Source organism: Schistocerca gregaria, chromosome X, assembly GCF_023897955.1.
Source record: "Schistocerca gregaria isolate iqSchGreg1 chromosome X, iqSchGreg1.2, whole genome shotgun sequence".
Classification (NCBI taxonomy): domain Eukaryota; kingdom Metazoa; phylum Arthropoda; class Insecta; order Orthoptera; family Acrididae; genus Schistocerca; species Schistocerca gregaria.
In genome coordinates this window covers 753,374,956-753,392,994 of record NC_064931.1, presented here as the reverse complement: position 1 = coordinate 753,392,994, position 18,039 = coordinate 753,374,956, and the positions used below count along the sequence as shown (strand labels likewise).

General features: G+C 45.6%; 1 protein-coding gene across 1 annotated transcript in view; it reads left to right on the top strand.

The window, feature by feature from the left end:
* The window catches only part of LOC126297680 (protein crumbs), a 355,128-nt gene that overhangs the window by 176,905 nt on the left and 160,184 nt on the right, over positions 1–18,039 (top strand). The window lies entirely within an intron of this gene.

Here is an 18,039-nt window from a genome sequence, read left to right as displayed (position 1 = left end):
AGCAGAGATATGTATGGATGGACAGACATGCAACTGTTGAGCAACTGACTGCACAGATGAATCAAGGGGCTACCAACTGTGTCTCCTCAATGACTGTAGTGAACATTGCGATATATGGGCCTCTGTGGCAGGCAGGTTCATGCACCCATGCTGACTGCTGTTCACCAGTGACGAAGGCTGGAACTTCCACGCCAGTACTGGCAGCTGGATGTCTGCTGACTGGTGACAGAAGGCCTTCTCAGATGAATCACATTTTATACACCAGCAGACAGATGGCTGTTTGTGTTTACAGCATGAAATGTCTTTAAGCTAACACTGTGCAACTGGGAGGGGAGCTTATGGTCTGACAGTGGTTTTGTGGCAGTCCCTGGGTGAGCTCATCACACAGCTCACAGTGTACATGCATGGTTTGAAGAGCACTAGAATGAGTTTACAGTACACTGCTGGTGACCAAACTCCCCAATTTAAACCCAGTAGAGAATTTGTGCAACCACCTCGGCCAAACTATTCGCACCATGGATCCTCAACCATGAACCCTAGCACAGCTGGGCAAGACCCTGAAGTTGACATGGCTCCACATCCCAGTGAGTATCTTCTTGATCCTTGACGCTATTCCGGCTCATCTGATGCTGCACAAGGCAGTTATTCAGGCCTTTGGCAGGGGGTTACAGTAATGTGACTGGAAGTGTAATTATGGCAACATTGTGCTTGACTGTTAGACACTGTGTTAAAATATTTCATATAGATGGAAATTACATACTGTTTTTTAGCAATATAAATATAATTTTCTTTCTGTTTCCAACACTAAGTAATAAAATATAGTTTTATTTCAGTGATCACCATCAAGAGGTAAAATCATGACCTGAGGTCAGTAATTTCTATGTGGGAGTGCATGTCATTGTGTATTGCATAAAAATGAATTAAGTTTTGTTAGTGATCCATTTTATGTAATTTGACGAGTGTTGTAAAATTAGTTACATAGTGTTCTGTGCATCTATAGCTTGTCTAAAAAAAATTGCATCTTTACAGTTGACATATTACCAATGTTGAAACTTTGTTACTCTGAGTACATTTTTGTGCCATTATGTGATAATGACTTTGAGCATGCATTTGATTTTGCATGAAAAGAGCTGTTTTGCTGAGTTTGTCAGGCTGTAACCATTCTATTCATTTCAGGATTTACATATTGAAACTGGGAAAGTTTTTGGTGCTTATAACATAGTATTAATTAATTAGGACTGCATGCAATCTGTTATGCTGCCTTAGAACATTTGTTGCTTGCATTCCATTTACTCACTGTTAAATATAAAGATTCACCATCAGACAAGTTACAGTGTGCTCATTAAAACTTAATTACATATGTGGCTGCTTGTACAATCTTGTGGATAAGTGTTTGTTTATGAACATCTGAAACTTATGGTGAAATCTGTGAGCCTCTGACGAGTACAGATTCTGTCATGTCCAAAGAGTATCCAAGATAGTTTCTCTTAAAAGATGCAGCTAAAAAGGAATCATGTAGAAAAACCGAGGCTCCATGTCAGAATGTGTTTCTTACTATTTAAACAGAAAATAAGTTTTCCAAAGATCACACACTATTCTAAGAATTACTTGAGGAGATTTCTGATACTTGAAAATTAGTAATATTTGACATTGTAACTCTTCTTATAGTGACGAAGAATTAAAGAAAATAAGTGGCACAGTCCTTGAGTTTGTACCTTCAGGAATTCTGATGACTGTTGGATGATAGCTTATATCCTCACAGAACTAATGACCCCCTTAAGAGAGCTATAGGTCGTTTGACATTTATTATTAATGATTTTACAACACTTCACTTTTTCCCATTGCTGCTGACTTAAAAGCAGCTACTGTCACATTGCGCATCCAAGCAGGATGACACTACACCTCCTATATCTGCCATTTTATGAAAACCTAGATTCAGAGTAATGCTGACTGTGGCTGCTTTTATGGTGATTTCAATATCATGATGATCTGTAGGATTCACCTATTTTCGTCTATCCCAGGGGGTGACCTGTTGAAAGTGTGGTATTTACAAAGGATAAAGAATGCCTTCTGAACGGGGAACAGAGTACACACTTGAGCACTTCTGCAGACTTATTCTTTGCCATTGATTTTGTTTTATGCTCTTTCAACATGGCACACAGTTCAGTGGAAATAGTTTGGTGCTCTGCTTGCCAGTGATCACTTCCCAATGTACACACACCAAAAAAAGTTTAGCATCACCTCGGTTCCAGAACCTGTACAGAAAATTGGAATAGAGATCAACATAATTTCTGCCCCTTTTTATTGCTCATGAAAACCTTACATTGCATGTTGTACCATCATACAGCGAGATCTTCAGAGGTGGTGGTCCAGATTGCTGTACACACTGGTACCTCTAATACCCGGTAGCATGTCCTCTTGCATTGATGCATGCCCGTATTCATCGTGGCATAGTATACACAAGTTCATCAAGGCACTGTTGGTCCAGATTGTCCCACTCCTCAACAGTGATTTGGCATAAATCCCTCAGAGTGGTTGGTGGGACACGTCATCCATAAACAGCCCTTTTCAATCTATCCCAGGCATGTTCGATAGGGTTCATGTCTGGAGAACATGCTGGACACTCTAGTTGAGCGACTTCGTTACACTGAAGGAAGTCATTCACAAGATGTGCACAATGGGGGCGCGAATTGTCATCCATGAAGATGAATGCCTTTCCAATATGCTGCCGATATGGTTCCACTATCGGTCGAAGGATGGTATTCATGTATCGTACAGCCGTTATGGCACCGTCTGTGACCACCAGTGACGTACATCGGCCCCACATAGTGCCACCCCAAAACATTAGGGAATCTCCACCTCGCTGCACTCGCTGGACAGTGTGTCTAAGGCGTTCAGCCTGACCGAGTTGCCTCTAAACGTGTCTCCGATGATTGTCTGGTTGAAGGCAAACGCAACACTCATTGATGAGGAGAATGTGATGCCAATCCTGAGCAGTCCATTCGGCATGTTGTTGAGCCCATCTGTACCACACTGCATGGCATCATGGTTGCATAGATGGACCCCGCCATGGATGTCAGTGGTGAAGTTGCGCATCATGCAGCCTATTGTGCAAAGTTTGAGTCGTAACACGACATCCTGTGGCTGCACGAAAAGCATTATTTAACATGGTAGCATTGCTGTCAGGGTTCTTCTGAGCCATAATCCGTAGGTAGCGGTTATCCACTACAGTAGTAGCCCTTGGGCAATCTGAGCGAGGCATGTCATTGACAGTTCCAGTCTCTCTGTATCTCCTCCATGTCTGAACAACATCGCTTTGGTTCACTCCAAGATGCCTGGGCACTTCCCTGATTGAGAGTCGTTCCTGGCACAAAGTAACAATGCAGACACGATTGAACTGCGACATTGACCATCTAGGCATGGTTGAACTACAGACAACAAGAGCCGTGTACCTCCTTCCTGGTGGAATGACTGGAACTGATTGGCTGTCGGACCCCCACCATCTAATAGGCACTGCTCATGCATGGTTGTTTACATCTTTGGGCGGGTTTAGTGACATCTCTGAACAGTCAAAGGGACTGTGTCTGTGATACAATATTCACAGTCAATGTGTATCTGCAGGAGTTCTGGGAACAGGGGTAATGCATAACTTTTTTGATGTGTGTAAATACACATTCGTAGCAGAATGATCCAAAATAAATATACAGTAACGGATTTATTCATAAGCTGAACCAAAGACTATACTTCCAACTGCTCTTCTCTGTTCTTGGCCTTTATCCTGTATCTTGATGGAGTCAGGAAGTTAATCTGGATTTGGTTGGTTTAAAAAGGGGGGGGGGGGGAGGGGGGTCCAGACAATCTCAATTTGGCATTGTTAGTGGTGTGGGATGGTAAGATGATCTTCTTGTCTGTGAACATTTTCAAAATGTTTGCTAACTGTGTAAATGAGGAGGGACATGAGCAGTAGGCCCAGTATTCACCTAGTTGGATGTGGGGAAACCTCCTAAAAGCCACATCCATGTTGGCAAGCACACCAGTCGGGTCACTGCGCCTCCACGAATTCCAGAAGTAGTGTATTAATGTGCACAGATATATGGACGGGTTCACTGTACAGGCAGCTGGTAGTGTTATCCAACCATTTTAGGTATTCAAACACTACCATCATGATACTCCCATGCTGCCGATGCATTCATGTCAGAGTCTTAAGCACAACTAGAACATTTGTTTGTCTCCTGCTGTCTTTCAGTAATGAATGGAAATTTACAGATAACTATGAAGGGATAAAAAGGATTTTTGTTGTAAATACTGAACTCAGTAATTCAACCACTAATCTTCTGTTATGTGAGAGAAAGTGTTTGATGGGAAACACTATAAATTCTGCTGTGAGTGAGACAAACAGAAAGGTATCAGGGAGAGGTGAGAGATCCCTCATAAGTTATGTAGTGGAGATTGAAGTCCTCTCAACAAGCTCAGTACAAGTCTTCGTGATTTTGGCACCTGCTTCTTGTGCTGTCTTGGTATTCTATTCAACAATATAAATTGTTGTTATTGTCAAATACTCTCTGACATACTGATAAGTTCATTCCTCCTCCAGCCATGCACCTGGACTGCTCCGTCTTAGGAGAACCACCCCCACCCCCCCAAGTCTCTGCAGGACTGCTGACATGACTTCTGCACCTGTCTCCAGGACTGCTCCCTCTTTCTCCGCAGGTGTGCCTCTGGGACTGCTCCCTCCATCTCTGCATGTGTGCTGTCTCCTCAACTCCTTCCTCAGTCTCTGCACATGTGCCGACACCTCTCCTTCCTCAGTCTCTGCACATGTACTTACAGGGCTGCTCCCTCCAACTCAGAGTCTGTGCTTGCAGGGCCACACTTTCTTCAATTATACTTTCTTGCCAATCAAATATACTTACTATTTGATTATCTTTCTCCTTCATAGTTCAACTCTTCCTCTCCCTGCCCACTTCAGCCCAGTACACTTCAACTCTCCCCCTCCAGTTCTCTCCCGTCCCCCTCCAGTTCTCTCCCGTCCCCCTCCAGTTCTCTCCCGTCCCCCTCCAGTTCTCTCCCGTCCCCCTCCAGTTCTCTCCCGTCCCCCTCCAGTTCTCTCCCGTCCCCCTCCAGTTCTCTCCCGTCCCCCTCCAGTTCTCTCCCGTCCCCCTCCAGTTCTCTCCCGTCCCCCTCCAGTTCTCTCCCGTCCCCCTCCAGTTCTCTCCCGTCCCCCTCCAGTTCTCTCCCGTCCCCCTCCAGTTCTCTCCCGTCCCCCTCCAGTTCTCTCCCGTCCCCCTCCAGTTCTCTCCCGTCCCCCTCCAGTTCTCTCCCGTCCCCCTCCAGTTCTCTCCCGTCCCCCTCCAGTTCTCTCCCGTCCCCCTCCAGTTCTCTCCCGTCCCCCTCCAGTTCTCTCCCGTCCCCCTCCAGTTCTCTCCCGTCCCCCTCCAGTTCTCTCCCGTCCCCCTCCAGTTCTCTCCCGTCCCCCTCCAGTTCTCTCCCGTCCCCCTCCAGTTCTCTCCCGTCCCCCTCCAGTTCTCTCCCGTCCCCCTCCAGTTCTCTCCCGTCCCCCTCCAGTTCTCTCCCGTCCCCCTCCAGTTCTCTCCCGTCCCCCTCCAGTTCTCTCCCGTCCCCCTCCAGTTCTCTCCCGTCCCCCTCCAGTTCTCTCCTGTCCCCCTCCAGTTCTCTCCTGTCCCCCTCCAGTTCTCTCCTGTCCCCCTCCAGTTCTCTCCTGTCCCCCTCCAGTTCTCTCCTGTCCCCCTCCAGTTCTCTCCTGTCCCCCTCCAGTTCTCTCCCGTCCCCCTCCAGTTCTCTCCCGTCCCCCTCCAGTTCTCTCCCTTCCCCCTCCAGTTCTCTCCCTTCCCCCTGCAGTTCTCTCCCTTCCCCCTGCAGTTGTCTCCCTTCCCCCTGCAGTTGTCTCCCTTCCCCCTGCAGTTGTCTCCCTTCCCCCTGCAGTTCTCTCCCTTCCCCCTGCAGTTGTCTCCCTTCCCCCTGCAGTTGTCTCCCTTCCTCCTGCAGTTGTCTCCCTTCCTCCTGCAGTTGTCTCCCTTCCTCCTGCAGTTGTCTCCCTTCCCCCTGCAGTTCTCTCCCTTCCCCCTGCAGTTGTCTCCCTTCCCCCTGCAGTTGTCTCCCTTCCCCCTGCAGTTGTCTCCCTTCCCCCTGCAGTTGTCTCCCTTCCCCCTGCAGTTGTCTCCCTTCCCCCTGCAGTTGTCTCCCTTCCCCCTGCAGTTGTCTCCCTTCCCCCTGCAGTTGTCTCCCTTCCCCCTGCAGTTGTCTCCCTTCCCCCTGCAGTTGTCTCCCTTCCCCCTGCAGTTGTCTCCCTTCCCCCTGCAGTTGTCTCCCGTCCCCCTCCAGTTCCCTCCCGTCCCCCTCGAGTTCCCTCCCGTCCCCACCGTCGAGTTCCCTCCCGTCCCCACCGTCGAGTTCCCTCCCGTCCCCACCGTCGAGTTCCCTCCCGTCCCCCCCGTCGAGTTCCCTCCCGTCCCCCCCGTCGAGTTCCCTCCCGTCCCCCCGTCGAGTTCCCTCCCGTCCCCCCGTCGAGTTCCCTCCCGTCCCCCCGTCGAGTTCCCTCCCGTCCCCCCGTCGAGTTCCCTCCCGTCCCCCCGTCGAGTTCCCTCCCGTCCCCCCCTCGAGTTCCCTCCCGTCCCCCCCTCGAGTTCCCTCCCGTCCCCCCCTCGAGTTCCCTCCCGTCCCCCCCTCGAGTTCCCTCCCGTCCCCCCCTCTAGTTCCCTCCCGTCCCCCCTCTAGTTACCTCCCGTCCCCCCCTCTAGTTACCTCCACTCCGCCCCTCGAGTTCTCTCCACTCCCCCCTCCACTCCGCACCTCGAGTTCTCTCCACTCCCCCCCTCCACTCCGCCCCTCGAGTTCTCTCCACTCCCCCCCTCCACTCCCCCCTCCACTCCCCCCCTCGAGTTCCCTCCACTCCCCCCCTCGAGTTCCCTCCACTCCCCCCTCGAGTTCTCTCCACTCCCCCCCTCGAGTTCTCTCCACTCCCCCCCTCGAGTTCTCTCCACTCCCCCCTCGAGTTCTCTCCACTCCGCCCTCGAGTTCCCTCCCCACTCCGCCCTCGAGTTCCCTCCCCACTCCGCCCTCGAGTTCCCTCCCCACTCCGCCCTCGACTTCCCTCCCCACTCCGCCCTCGAGTTCCCTCCCCACTCCGCCCTCGACTTCCCTCCCCACTCCGCCCTCGAGTTCCCTCCCCACTCCGCCCTCGAGTTCCCTCCCCACTCCGCCCTCGACTTCCCTCCCCACTCCGCCCTCGACTTCCCTCCCCACTCCGCCCTCGAGTTCCCTCCCCACTCCGCCCTCGACTTCCCTCCCCACTCCGCCCTCGAGTTCCCTCCCCACTCCGCCCTCGAGTTCCCTCCCCACTCCGCCCTCGACTTCCCTCCCCACTCCCCCTCGAGTTCCCTCCCCACTCCCCCTCGAGTTCCCTCCCCAATCCCCCTCGAGCTCCCTCCCCAATCCCCCTCCTGCGCTCTCCCGTCCCCCCTTCTGCGCTCTCCCCGCCCCCTCCTGCACTCCCCCCCACCCCCTCCTGCACTCTCCCCCGCCCCGTCCTATGTTCTTCCCTCCCCTCCTGCGCTCTCCTCGCCCCGTCCTATGTTCTTCCCCCCCCTCCTGCGCTCTCCCCGCCCCGTCCTATGTTCTTCCCCCCCCCTCCTGCGCTCTCCCCGCCCCCTCATTTGCTCTTCCCTCCCCTCCTGCGCTCTCCCCACCCCCTCATTTGCTCTTCCCTCCCCTCCTGCGCTCTCCCCACCCCCTCATTTGCTCTTCCCTCCCCTCCTGCGCTCTCCCCACCCCCTCATTTGCTCTTCCCTCCCCTCCTGCGCTCTTCCCACCCCCTCATTTGCTCTTCCCCCCCCTCCCACCTCCTGCGCTCTCCCCTCCCCTCCTGCACTCTCCCCACCCCCTCATTTGCTCTTCCCTCCCCTCCCCCCCTCCAGTGCTCTCCCCTACCCCTCCTATGTTCTCCCTCCCCCCTTCCCGTACTCTCACCTACCCCACCCATTTTCTTCCTTTCCCCTCCAGTGCTCTCCCGTTGCCTCCTCTCCTTTACACCTACACCTACACCTACACCTACACCTACACCTACATCTACAATTACATACATATTCTGCAAGCTACCATAAGGTGTGTGCTGTAGGGTACTCTGTATCACTAATGGTCATTTCCTTTCCTGTTCCACTCGAAAATTGGGTTATGACGAAATGACTGTCTATATGCCTTTATATGTGACAAGAAATCAGGGATCTCATCTTTGTGGCCCTTAAATGAAATTTATGTCAGCAGGATCAGAATATTTCTGCAGTCAGCTTCAAATGCTGGTTCTCTAAATTTTCTCAATAGTTTTCCTCAAAAAGAACTTTGCTTTCCCTCCAGGAATTCCCATTTGAGTTCCCGAAGCATCTCTGTAACCCGAGTGTGTTGTTCATGAGAAATCTAGCAGTCCACCTATGAACTGATTCAGTATCTTCCTTTAATCTGACCTGGTGCAGATCCCAAACACTCTAGCAGTACTCAAGAACAGGTTGCATTAGCAGCCTCCTTTACAGATGAGCCAAACTTTACCAAAATTCTCCCAATAAACTGAAGTCAACCATTCACCTTCCGTACCACAATCCTCACAGTATCGTTCAATTACAAGTTTGTTTTTTGTATTCATCCACATTAACTTACATTTTTCTACATTTAGAGCTAGCTGCCATTCATGACACCAGCTAGAAATTTTGTCTCTCACCATGTATCCTACTATAGTCACACAACTTTTGACCCCTTACTGTACACTACAGCATCATCAGAAACAACCACAGATTGTTGCCCACCCTATCTGCCAGATCATTTATATGCAGGAGGAAGTCAAAAAGTAAAGTGACTCTTCAGAAAAGGAATATTTACTTTAATGATAGAAAACTGAAACACCATTTTTTTCTACATAACCTCCTTGCATTTCAACATGCTTTCCCCAATGTTTCACAAGTTTTTTGATTCCATAGGAAAAAAGTTGTTTGTTGCACCTGTAACCAGTTTTGCACCACGTCAGTGACTTCTGCATTGGTTGCAAATATTCTTCCCCTGAACACTTCCTTCAATGGTCTAAACATATGTAAATCACTTGGAGCCAGGTCTGGACTGTAAGGCGGGTGTTCAAGCTTTTTGAATACCAACTCCTTTATTGTTTCGGCCGTCCATTTTGCAGAATGTAGCCGAATGTTGTCTTTCTGCAGGATAACACCTTTTTCCACTTTTTCCCAACATTTGGATCTAATAGCAGGTTTCAGTTTAGTTTGCAATACATCACAATAATTCTTATTGCTCATAGGTTCTCTTCTTGATATAAAATGAATGGCTTCCACATCTTCCAGTCCCAGAATAGTGTTAGCATAATCTTACCAGTTGATGGTTGACATATAAATTTCTTAACTTCTGGTGATGATGGGTATTTCCAAATGAAGTTCACGGGTGTACTTTCCATTTTGTGATGATGCACCCATGTTTCAGATACAGTAACGATTTGCTGTAAAAATCCATCTCCCTCACGATGATAACGGGCCAAATGTTTACAAGAGATGTCCATCCCTTCTCCCTTATGATGCACTGTCAATTCTTTCAGTATCTGCCTTGCATACTCTTTCCAAAAATCTTCTGGTGCGCTGACAATTCTTTCGGTATCCTCGTTGCATACTCTTTCCGAAAATTTATCCTGTGGTGTAACCACAGGAACCATGACTGACTTGTAAAGTATTGGCAATTTCATCCATTGTGATTTGTCTGTTTTCCATCACCAACCCTCAATGACTTCCAAACTGTTCTCAGTTGTTGACATCAATGGCCTGCCCAATCTTTCATCATCAAATAGAGAAGTTCTTCCCTGTTTGAAGCATTCTACCCATTTGTTGATCTTGCTTAATGATACGACAGGTGTTACCATACTACACTTACATTTGATGAATAATTTCTGCAGGTTTAACACCTTCCACAAGAAAAAAGTTAATTACTGCACTCATTTCCTCCTTGGTACATATTGACAGTAGAGCTGCCATGTATTATAGTTTGTTACAATACGACAACTAATGCGGGAATAAGAGTGACATGTTGCATAGAATTGTTGCAGACGACAGTACTTCAGCCTTCAGTACTAGGTGTGTTACCTAGCCATAAGGCAGGAAATTGCAAAAGTCCATATAAAGTAAATAATAACAATTCTATTAAACTCCTCCAGGGCACTTGTTTCGATACCCTTGTCCCTGATGATCCCTCTCCATCAAGGACAAGACAACATATTGGGTACAATTATTTAAGGAGTCTTCAACTCAGTTACCTGGGAGGTTATTCCATATGTTCATACCTTCGTTAACAGTCTGCAGTGGGTCACTGTGCCAGATGCTGTCGGGAAATGTAGAAATATGGCATCTGCCTGTTGCCCTACATCCACAGTTCACAGTATATCATGTGAGAAAAGACCAAGCTGAGTTTTGTATGAGTGATGCTTTCTAAAACCATGCTGATTCATGGACATGAGCTACTCTGTCTCAAGAAAATTTGTTATATTTGAACTGGGAATATGTTCAAAGATTCTACAGCAAAATGATGTTACGGATATTTGTCTGTAATTTTCTGGGACCACTCTTTTGCCTTTTTATATACAGGAGTCACCTGAACTTTATACAGAAGTCACCTAAACTTTCTTCCAATCATTTGGGACTTTGCTCTGGGTGAGACATTTATGATAAATGTGAGTTAGGTAAAGAGCCAATACCATAGAGTACTTTTTGTAAAACCAAATAGGAATTCCATCTAGACATGGTGACTTACTTGCTTATTAATATGTCATCCAAAAGGTTGCCTGCACGATGGTCAGATGATGGTATGTTTGTATGATTCTTCTACATGAACAGTTTCTTAAATACAAAATTTGAAACTTCTGGTCTTGTTTTACTATCTTCAACTGCTACACCAGACTGGGCAGCGAGTTACTGAATGGAAGACTTTGATCCACTTAGCGATTTTACATAGGGCCAGAATTTTCTCGGGCTCTCTGCCATATGTTTTGCTAAGGTATGATGGTAAACGGAAATGAGCGGTTGGCGTCATTGGCTGGGAGGCCCCTTACAGGGCAGGTTGGGCCACTTTGGTGCACGTCTTATTACATTCCACGCCACATTGGGCGACCTGCATGCTGGATGCGGATGAAATGATGATGAAGACAACACAACACCCAGTCCCTGAGTGCAGAAAATCTCCGACCCAACCGGGAATCTAACCCAGGTCCATAGGACTGCAGTCTGTCATGCTGAACACTCAGCTACCGGGTCAGACGGTATGATGGTGGTAGTTGTGTGCTTTCTGCTGCATATATTATCTTTTCACAGATGCACAAATCTCTACTAACCTTTGCCTGTTGTCATTTATTCATTCTTTTTTGAATCCAGATTGCAGCAGCCTCTCTTTCCACAGAATACACCAAATTTTGTTGTTAAATCATGGTAGATATTTCCCATCCTGGATACACTTAATAAACACATTGTTCTCCAGTCCAAAATTTACAATTTGTTTCAGCTTTGCCCATAATTCCTCTACATCCATCTAACTGGAATTAAGTGATGTCAGTTCAGTGTCTAAGTGAGATACTAACAACTGCTTATCTGATCTTTCTGGCAGAAACATTTCTCTAGCTTCTTAACTGATTTATTAACTTCTGTAACCATAGTTGCTATAATGACATCATGGTCACTAACCACATTCTCTATACTGACACTGCTGATAAGGTCTAGCCTGTTTGTAGCTACAAGATCGAAGTTGTTTGCATTGCATGTGGGCTGTTGAACTAACTGCTCAAGACAGTATCCAGAAAATGTGTTCAAAAGTACTTCACACAACTTTCTGTCTGTACCCCCTGCAGTGAATCTGTAGACATCTCTGTCTATACTCAGTAGGTTAAAGTCGCCTCCAACTACATTTGTGTCCAAGTTTAAAGCAACGAATGTAAATTTTGCAAGGTTATGTTTAATTTGCCACAAAACAATATAAACAGGTGATAGTAAAGTAGAAACAGTGTAAAGAAAACAGAACATAAACAACTCAACATGCATAATGGCAGACACAAATGTTCTTTGTTTCCTTTCAACTTAATGGATTTGCACACAACTGATTAATGTGCTCAGTATAGGGTGTGAGCACCTCTGGCAGCAATGTAGGCCTGACAACAATGGGGCATGCTGTGTATGTTGTCATCAACCTCATGTTGAAGCACTAATGCCAATTCTTCCTCCAGAGCTGCTCACAAGTATTGGGGAATGGTTAGTGGATACTGACGTGATGCAGCCTGTCTTCATAGTGCATCCCAGACATACTCTATGGGGTTCAAATCAGAAGAGCGAACAGGCTACGCCATATGTGCAATGTTTTCTGCTCTGTGAGTTCGAGCATTATTGTCCATCAATACAAAGTCTGGGCCCACAGCACCTCGCAACAACAACTGCATACTATGTCACAAGATCTCATCACGATACCTGACAGCAGTTAAGTCTTGTCAATTCGCCCGTACAATTTTGTGAAGAGCTGTCTGAGTAGTCAACATAATTCCTGCCCATGCCATTAGGGACATTCCTCAATATCGGTCTCTTTCCTTAAGTTTGGGGTCAAAAATCGTGTTCCATGTTCCCTCCAGATGTGAACCCATCGAGAATCACTCTCCAGACCAAATCAGGACTCATCTGTGAGAAGAATATTGGCCTGCTGCTGAACTGTGCAGGTGGCGTGTTGACCACTCCACCCTAAATGTTCCCTTCTGTGAAGACACATCAGTGGTACACATACAGCAAGTCTCTGACAATAAAGGCCACTCTGCTAAAGCCTTCTGTACACAATTTGCCTCAACACGACAGGTCCAGTGGATGCAGAGAGATCAGATGGCAATTGCCGTGCACTACTAAGGTGGTACTGTTGTGTCCTTACAGCCAAATAACGGCCCTCTCTTTCAGATGTCACACATGGTCAGCCCTGCCCTGGTCTTTGGGATACAGTTTCGATCTCTATAAACTGTTGCAACATCTGAGAAACAATAGAATGATTCACATTAAGCCATTGGCCCACAACTGTTTGCAACTGTCCTGATTCCATTCTTCCTATGGTTCTCTACCGCAGAGAGACTGTTAGGTGTCTTCTCTGTGCCATACTACACTACCTGTAACTGTGTACACAGCGATTGTGGATGTGGGACTAGCCGACAAATGCTACCCTTTCCGATAGGTGCCCTGACATCATTGTTGGTGTGGTTGTCTGTTGACCAGAATGCCATCTTCCGTGCAGAAAATGATTGTATGGACATCAGTTGACTGTTGGTATGATCATATCATAACTTAGACACAGGAGGGGAAATAGTGGTTTGTTGCTTTAATTTTGGACACTGATGTACTATTGCATGATCTTGGTATTTATGCATCACTGACTGTAGTCTTTCTTTGAATGACTGTAGAACTGTTACAACGGAGATAGGTGGCTGGTAAAAACACCCAACAATTAACTTGGCTTAACCTAGAACCATCATACATTGACTAGGTAACTTTAGTGACACTCATCTTCGACCTCAGTAAAGAGAGTATTTTTGTTAACTGCAATGAACACTCCCCTTCCTATGGCATCTTATCTGTATTTCTGATATATGTCCCATGACTTGCTAAATATCTCAGAGCTTTCCACTTTGGGTTTCAGCCAGCTCTCGCTCCCGAGAATAATTAGAGTGCGAGAACTTTACTGGAGGGCGGTAAATTTGGGAACCATATTACAAATAATTCATCAATTTGTTGATACAATTTTGACAGTCGAGGTGTCCTTGCTCTGAATGCGTTCCAACTTCTCTTTCTATGCATCAACTAGTGAGTGTTCATCAGAGTACATCAAATTACCGTTAGCCTAGAAACCTCTCATGTGTACCTGAGTAGCTGCATCCTTCATGTAGTGCACCACTGACCTAACAATGGGAATCCTACAAATCCTCACACAATAACGTAAGTATAGAAAGCTGCCTTACATAACCAACGAAGTCTTTGGTTAGTCTCTCCACTTGGCTCCAAACCAAAGGACCCAGTTCGTCTCTCAGAACAATCCTACAAATTATAAGTCCTGCTTGCAGCCTGCACACGAGACCAGCAGCCTTCACCACCTCTACCAGATGCCTGTTTGAACCGAGGATTGCCTCAGAACCCACGCGAAAGATGTGAGCCACAACTTGCAGATGACTGTACCCTGCACACTCAATAGCTGCTGGCAAAGTCACTTCCACATCTCAGCTGAGGCCCTCTGGCAGATGTACAGAGTGAACATTGGCTTTCTTTCTAGCCCTGAATGCTATTTTCCTAAGGGGCTCCATAATGCACCTAACATTGTGGTAACTAGCAAACCACCTACGCGTCTGTGCTTGCTTGGATTCTGCTGAAGGTACCTGTGCACTTACAGGGTGAACAGGCAAGGTCTGAAAATGGCCAGCCAGCCTCCACATTGGCCCTCTGCCATGAACAGTAAATAGTTATTACCACTCTATTCTTCCTGCAGTGAGGGCAGATCCACTACATCAGGTACAGTAGGAGGTACCTTGGCAGCAGAACCTGTGGGTTAAACAAGTGACACTAAGGGTGTCCCATGCAACAGACCGGATTCTCCATAACTGCTACATCCTGAGGCAGTAGCTTGAAGGTGACTGACCACAGCCAAAAGCCTGTTCGCTGTTTGTGAACTGTGGCCAGCCGTTCCTTTGTCTGCATGCAGCCTCCACAAAGCTTCACATGCTAGCTAACAAGACTAACTGAAGAAGTAAACTATATAAGCAGACAGAAACCTAGATATGCAACTTTCTACCCTCCTGATGTGTTACCGATTGACACTGATACCTTAATAAACTATGTAGCTATGCCTGTTCAGAAAAAAATGAAAACTGTGTTACAGCCTGCCTGAATTTACACTTACAAAACTTGATATCAAAGCTCTTAAATAGAAAACCACCAACGAAATGTAAGAAATATACTTATAGGAAAGCTCAGAAAAAGCTAAATACATAACTAGCTGTGCTGGAGATATGTATCAAATAACACCTCAGGCCTCCTATTCTGTCCCCTACCCTCTCTCCCCTACCCCCTGCCCTCCCCTCCCTTCCTTTCCATGCCCTGCCCTCCCCTCCCTTCCTTTCCATGCCCTGCCCTCCCCTCCCTTCCTTTCCATGCCCTGCCCTCCCCTCCCTTCCTTTCTATGCCCTCCCCTCCCCTGCTTTCCCCTTCTCCTTCCTGTCCCCTGGACTTGCACTCAGTTTTGTGGTCTCCTGCTATATCCACTTTTCGCTGTTTTTTGTCCCCCCTTTGATTTAGAATTCTTATGGCTTTATTTAATTGTTATGTAATAAGATTTTTTATAGTCACAGTCATTTTGATATCATTATTGTTTATCATAATGCAAGTTTTTTCTGATAATTCCATTATATATGTGGAGACTAAACCTTTTGTGCTGTTTTTTCTTAAGTAGAATGTACATGTTAAGTAAACTTTGTCTTCCTTTAAGCAGCAAGCCTTGTGGAAATGCAGAGTCTGTTTTTATTAAGATTCATGACATTACCATTGCTAAATCTGTTCTTACAGGTGTTTGTAATGTAATGCATTAATTCTTTGTGGCTTGTGGCCGTTCTGTCGTATGAGTATATGTGGATGCATTTTTTTTTAATTTTATATTCAGCATGGAAAACTATAATTCGTGGTAGTTATATAGGTACAACCCTTTTTCTTTAGTCGAATCGGTGAAAGAGGGGCTTCTCTTCTGCTTGTTTACATGTCAGAGTTTCTTTTCGTCTCTGTGTAGAAAGATAATTCAGCATTATTCTCTTGTGTTAACTACAAATATGGTATTTAGAGCAACATTCTTGCTATGAAGTTTTTGTTTGCTGTTTTTGTGACTATTTTAGTTAGTTTTGATCTCCTAACTAAATGTGAAAATAGTGTTTTAGGTTTTAGTCTCCTTCCTCGCCCCCCCCCCCCCCTCCCCTTTCTGTTTTTCGCTCTTTGTGATAGATGTGTACATTAAATTATGAAATTGTTGATCTTCCAGTAGGCAAAATATTTAATTGAGTAATGTTTGTCCTAGTTTTTATACAATGTCAATTGTCAGCCCTATTCTTATACATATATCTCTCTGATTTCTTTTCATTTTTTTATTTTTTTTTTAATTTTTTAATACTAGATGTTCAGAGACCCGAAGGGTTGCAGTCTTCTGATTGGTTTGTGGCGCCCAACAACAAATTCCTCTACTGTGCCAGTCTCTTCATCACAGAACAGCACTTGCTCCCTACATCCTCATTTATTTGTTGGATGTACTCCTATTTCTGTTTTCCTCTACAGTTTTTATCCACAGCAGCTTCCTCTAGTACCATGGAGGTTAATCCCTGATGCCTGAACACATGTGATGTTGTCTTGTCCCTTCTTTTTGTCAGTGTTTATCATTTGCTCATTTTTTTGCTGATTCTGAGGAGAACCTCCTCATTCCTTATCTTATTAGTCCACGAAATTATCAGCATTCTTCTGCAGTACAACATGTCAAATGCTTCGATCCTCTTGTGTCCCAGTTGTTTTTTATATTTGGTATGGAAAGCTATAATTTGTGGTCGTTATATACTTATACTTTAATACTGCTGTGCTTAAGATGTAAGTTCTCAGAAATTTCTTCCTCAAATTAAGGCCTAGGCAGGAATGCCCTCTCTTTGCTTGTACTAGCCTGCTTGTTATCTCTTCCTTACTGTGTCCATCATGGGCTATTGTGCTTTCAAGTTGGCAGAATTCCTTAACTTGGTCCACTTTGTGATCACCAATTTTGATGTTAAGTTTCTTGGTATTCTCATTTCTGCTACTTCTCATTTTTTTTCTGTTTGCCCTCTGTCCATATTCTGTATTTAAAAGACTGTTCATTGTATTTAACAGATCATTTAATTCTTCTTCACTTTCACTCAGAATGGTAGTGCCATCAGTAAATCTTATCATTGATATCCTTTCACATTGAGTTTTAATCCTGCTCTTGATCCTTCCTTTCAGTGGTATAGATTGAACAGTACGGATGAAAGACTGCATCCCTGTATTGTATAGATTGAACAGTATGGATGAAAGAGTGCATCCCTGTCTTACCCCCTTTCTAATCTGAGCACTTTGTTGTTGGTCTTCCAATCTTATTGTTCATATTGTATATTAATTTTCATTCCCTACAGCGTATTACTATCTTTCTTATAATTTCAAATGTCTTGCACCATTTTCCATTGTCGAACCATTTTTTCCAGTTTGACAAATCCTATGAATGTATTGTGATTTTTGACAAATCCTATGAATGTATTGTAATTTTTCTTCAGTCTAGCTGTTATTATCAAACACAATATCAGGACTGCCTCTCTGGTGCCTTTCACTTTCTGGAAACCAAACTGATTGTCATCAAATGGTTCCCCAGTATTCTTTTCTGTTCTTCCATATATTATTCTTATCAACAAATTGGATGAACGAGCTGCTAAGCTGATTGTGCGATAGCTATCGCACTTTCTCACTTATCTGCTCTTGCTATCTTCAGAACTGAATGGATGCTATTTCTCTGAAAGTATGGTTGCTTTGTCACCAGTCTCATAGGTTCTTCACATCAACTTGAATAGTCGTTTGGCTGTCACTTCTCCCAGTGAGTTTAGAAATTATGATGGAATGTTATCTGTCTCCTCTTCCTTATTTTGTCTCATGTCTTCCAGAGCTGTTTTACATTCTGACAGTAATACTGGATCCCTTATGTCTTCTGTAGTGACCCCAGTTGCTTCTATCATGTCATCAGACAAGTCTTCATCCTCATGGAGGCAATTAGTGTACTCTTTCCACCCGCGTGCTTTCTCTTCTGCATTTAACAGTGGAATTCTCATTGCACTCTTAATGTTACCGCCCTTGCTTTTAATTTCGCTAAAGGTTGTTTTGATTTTTTTATGTTCTGAGTCATTCCTTCTGCTGATTTTTTTGCTGCAGTCATTTCACCGTAGCTTTGCTACACTTCCTG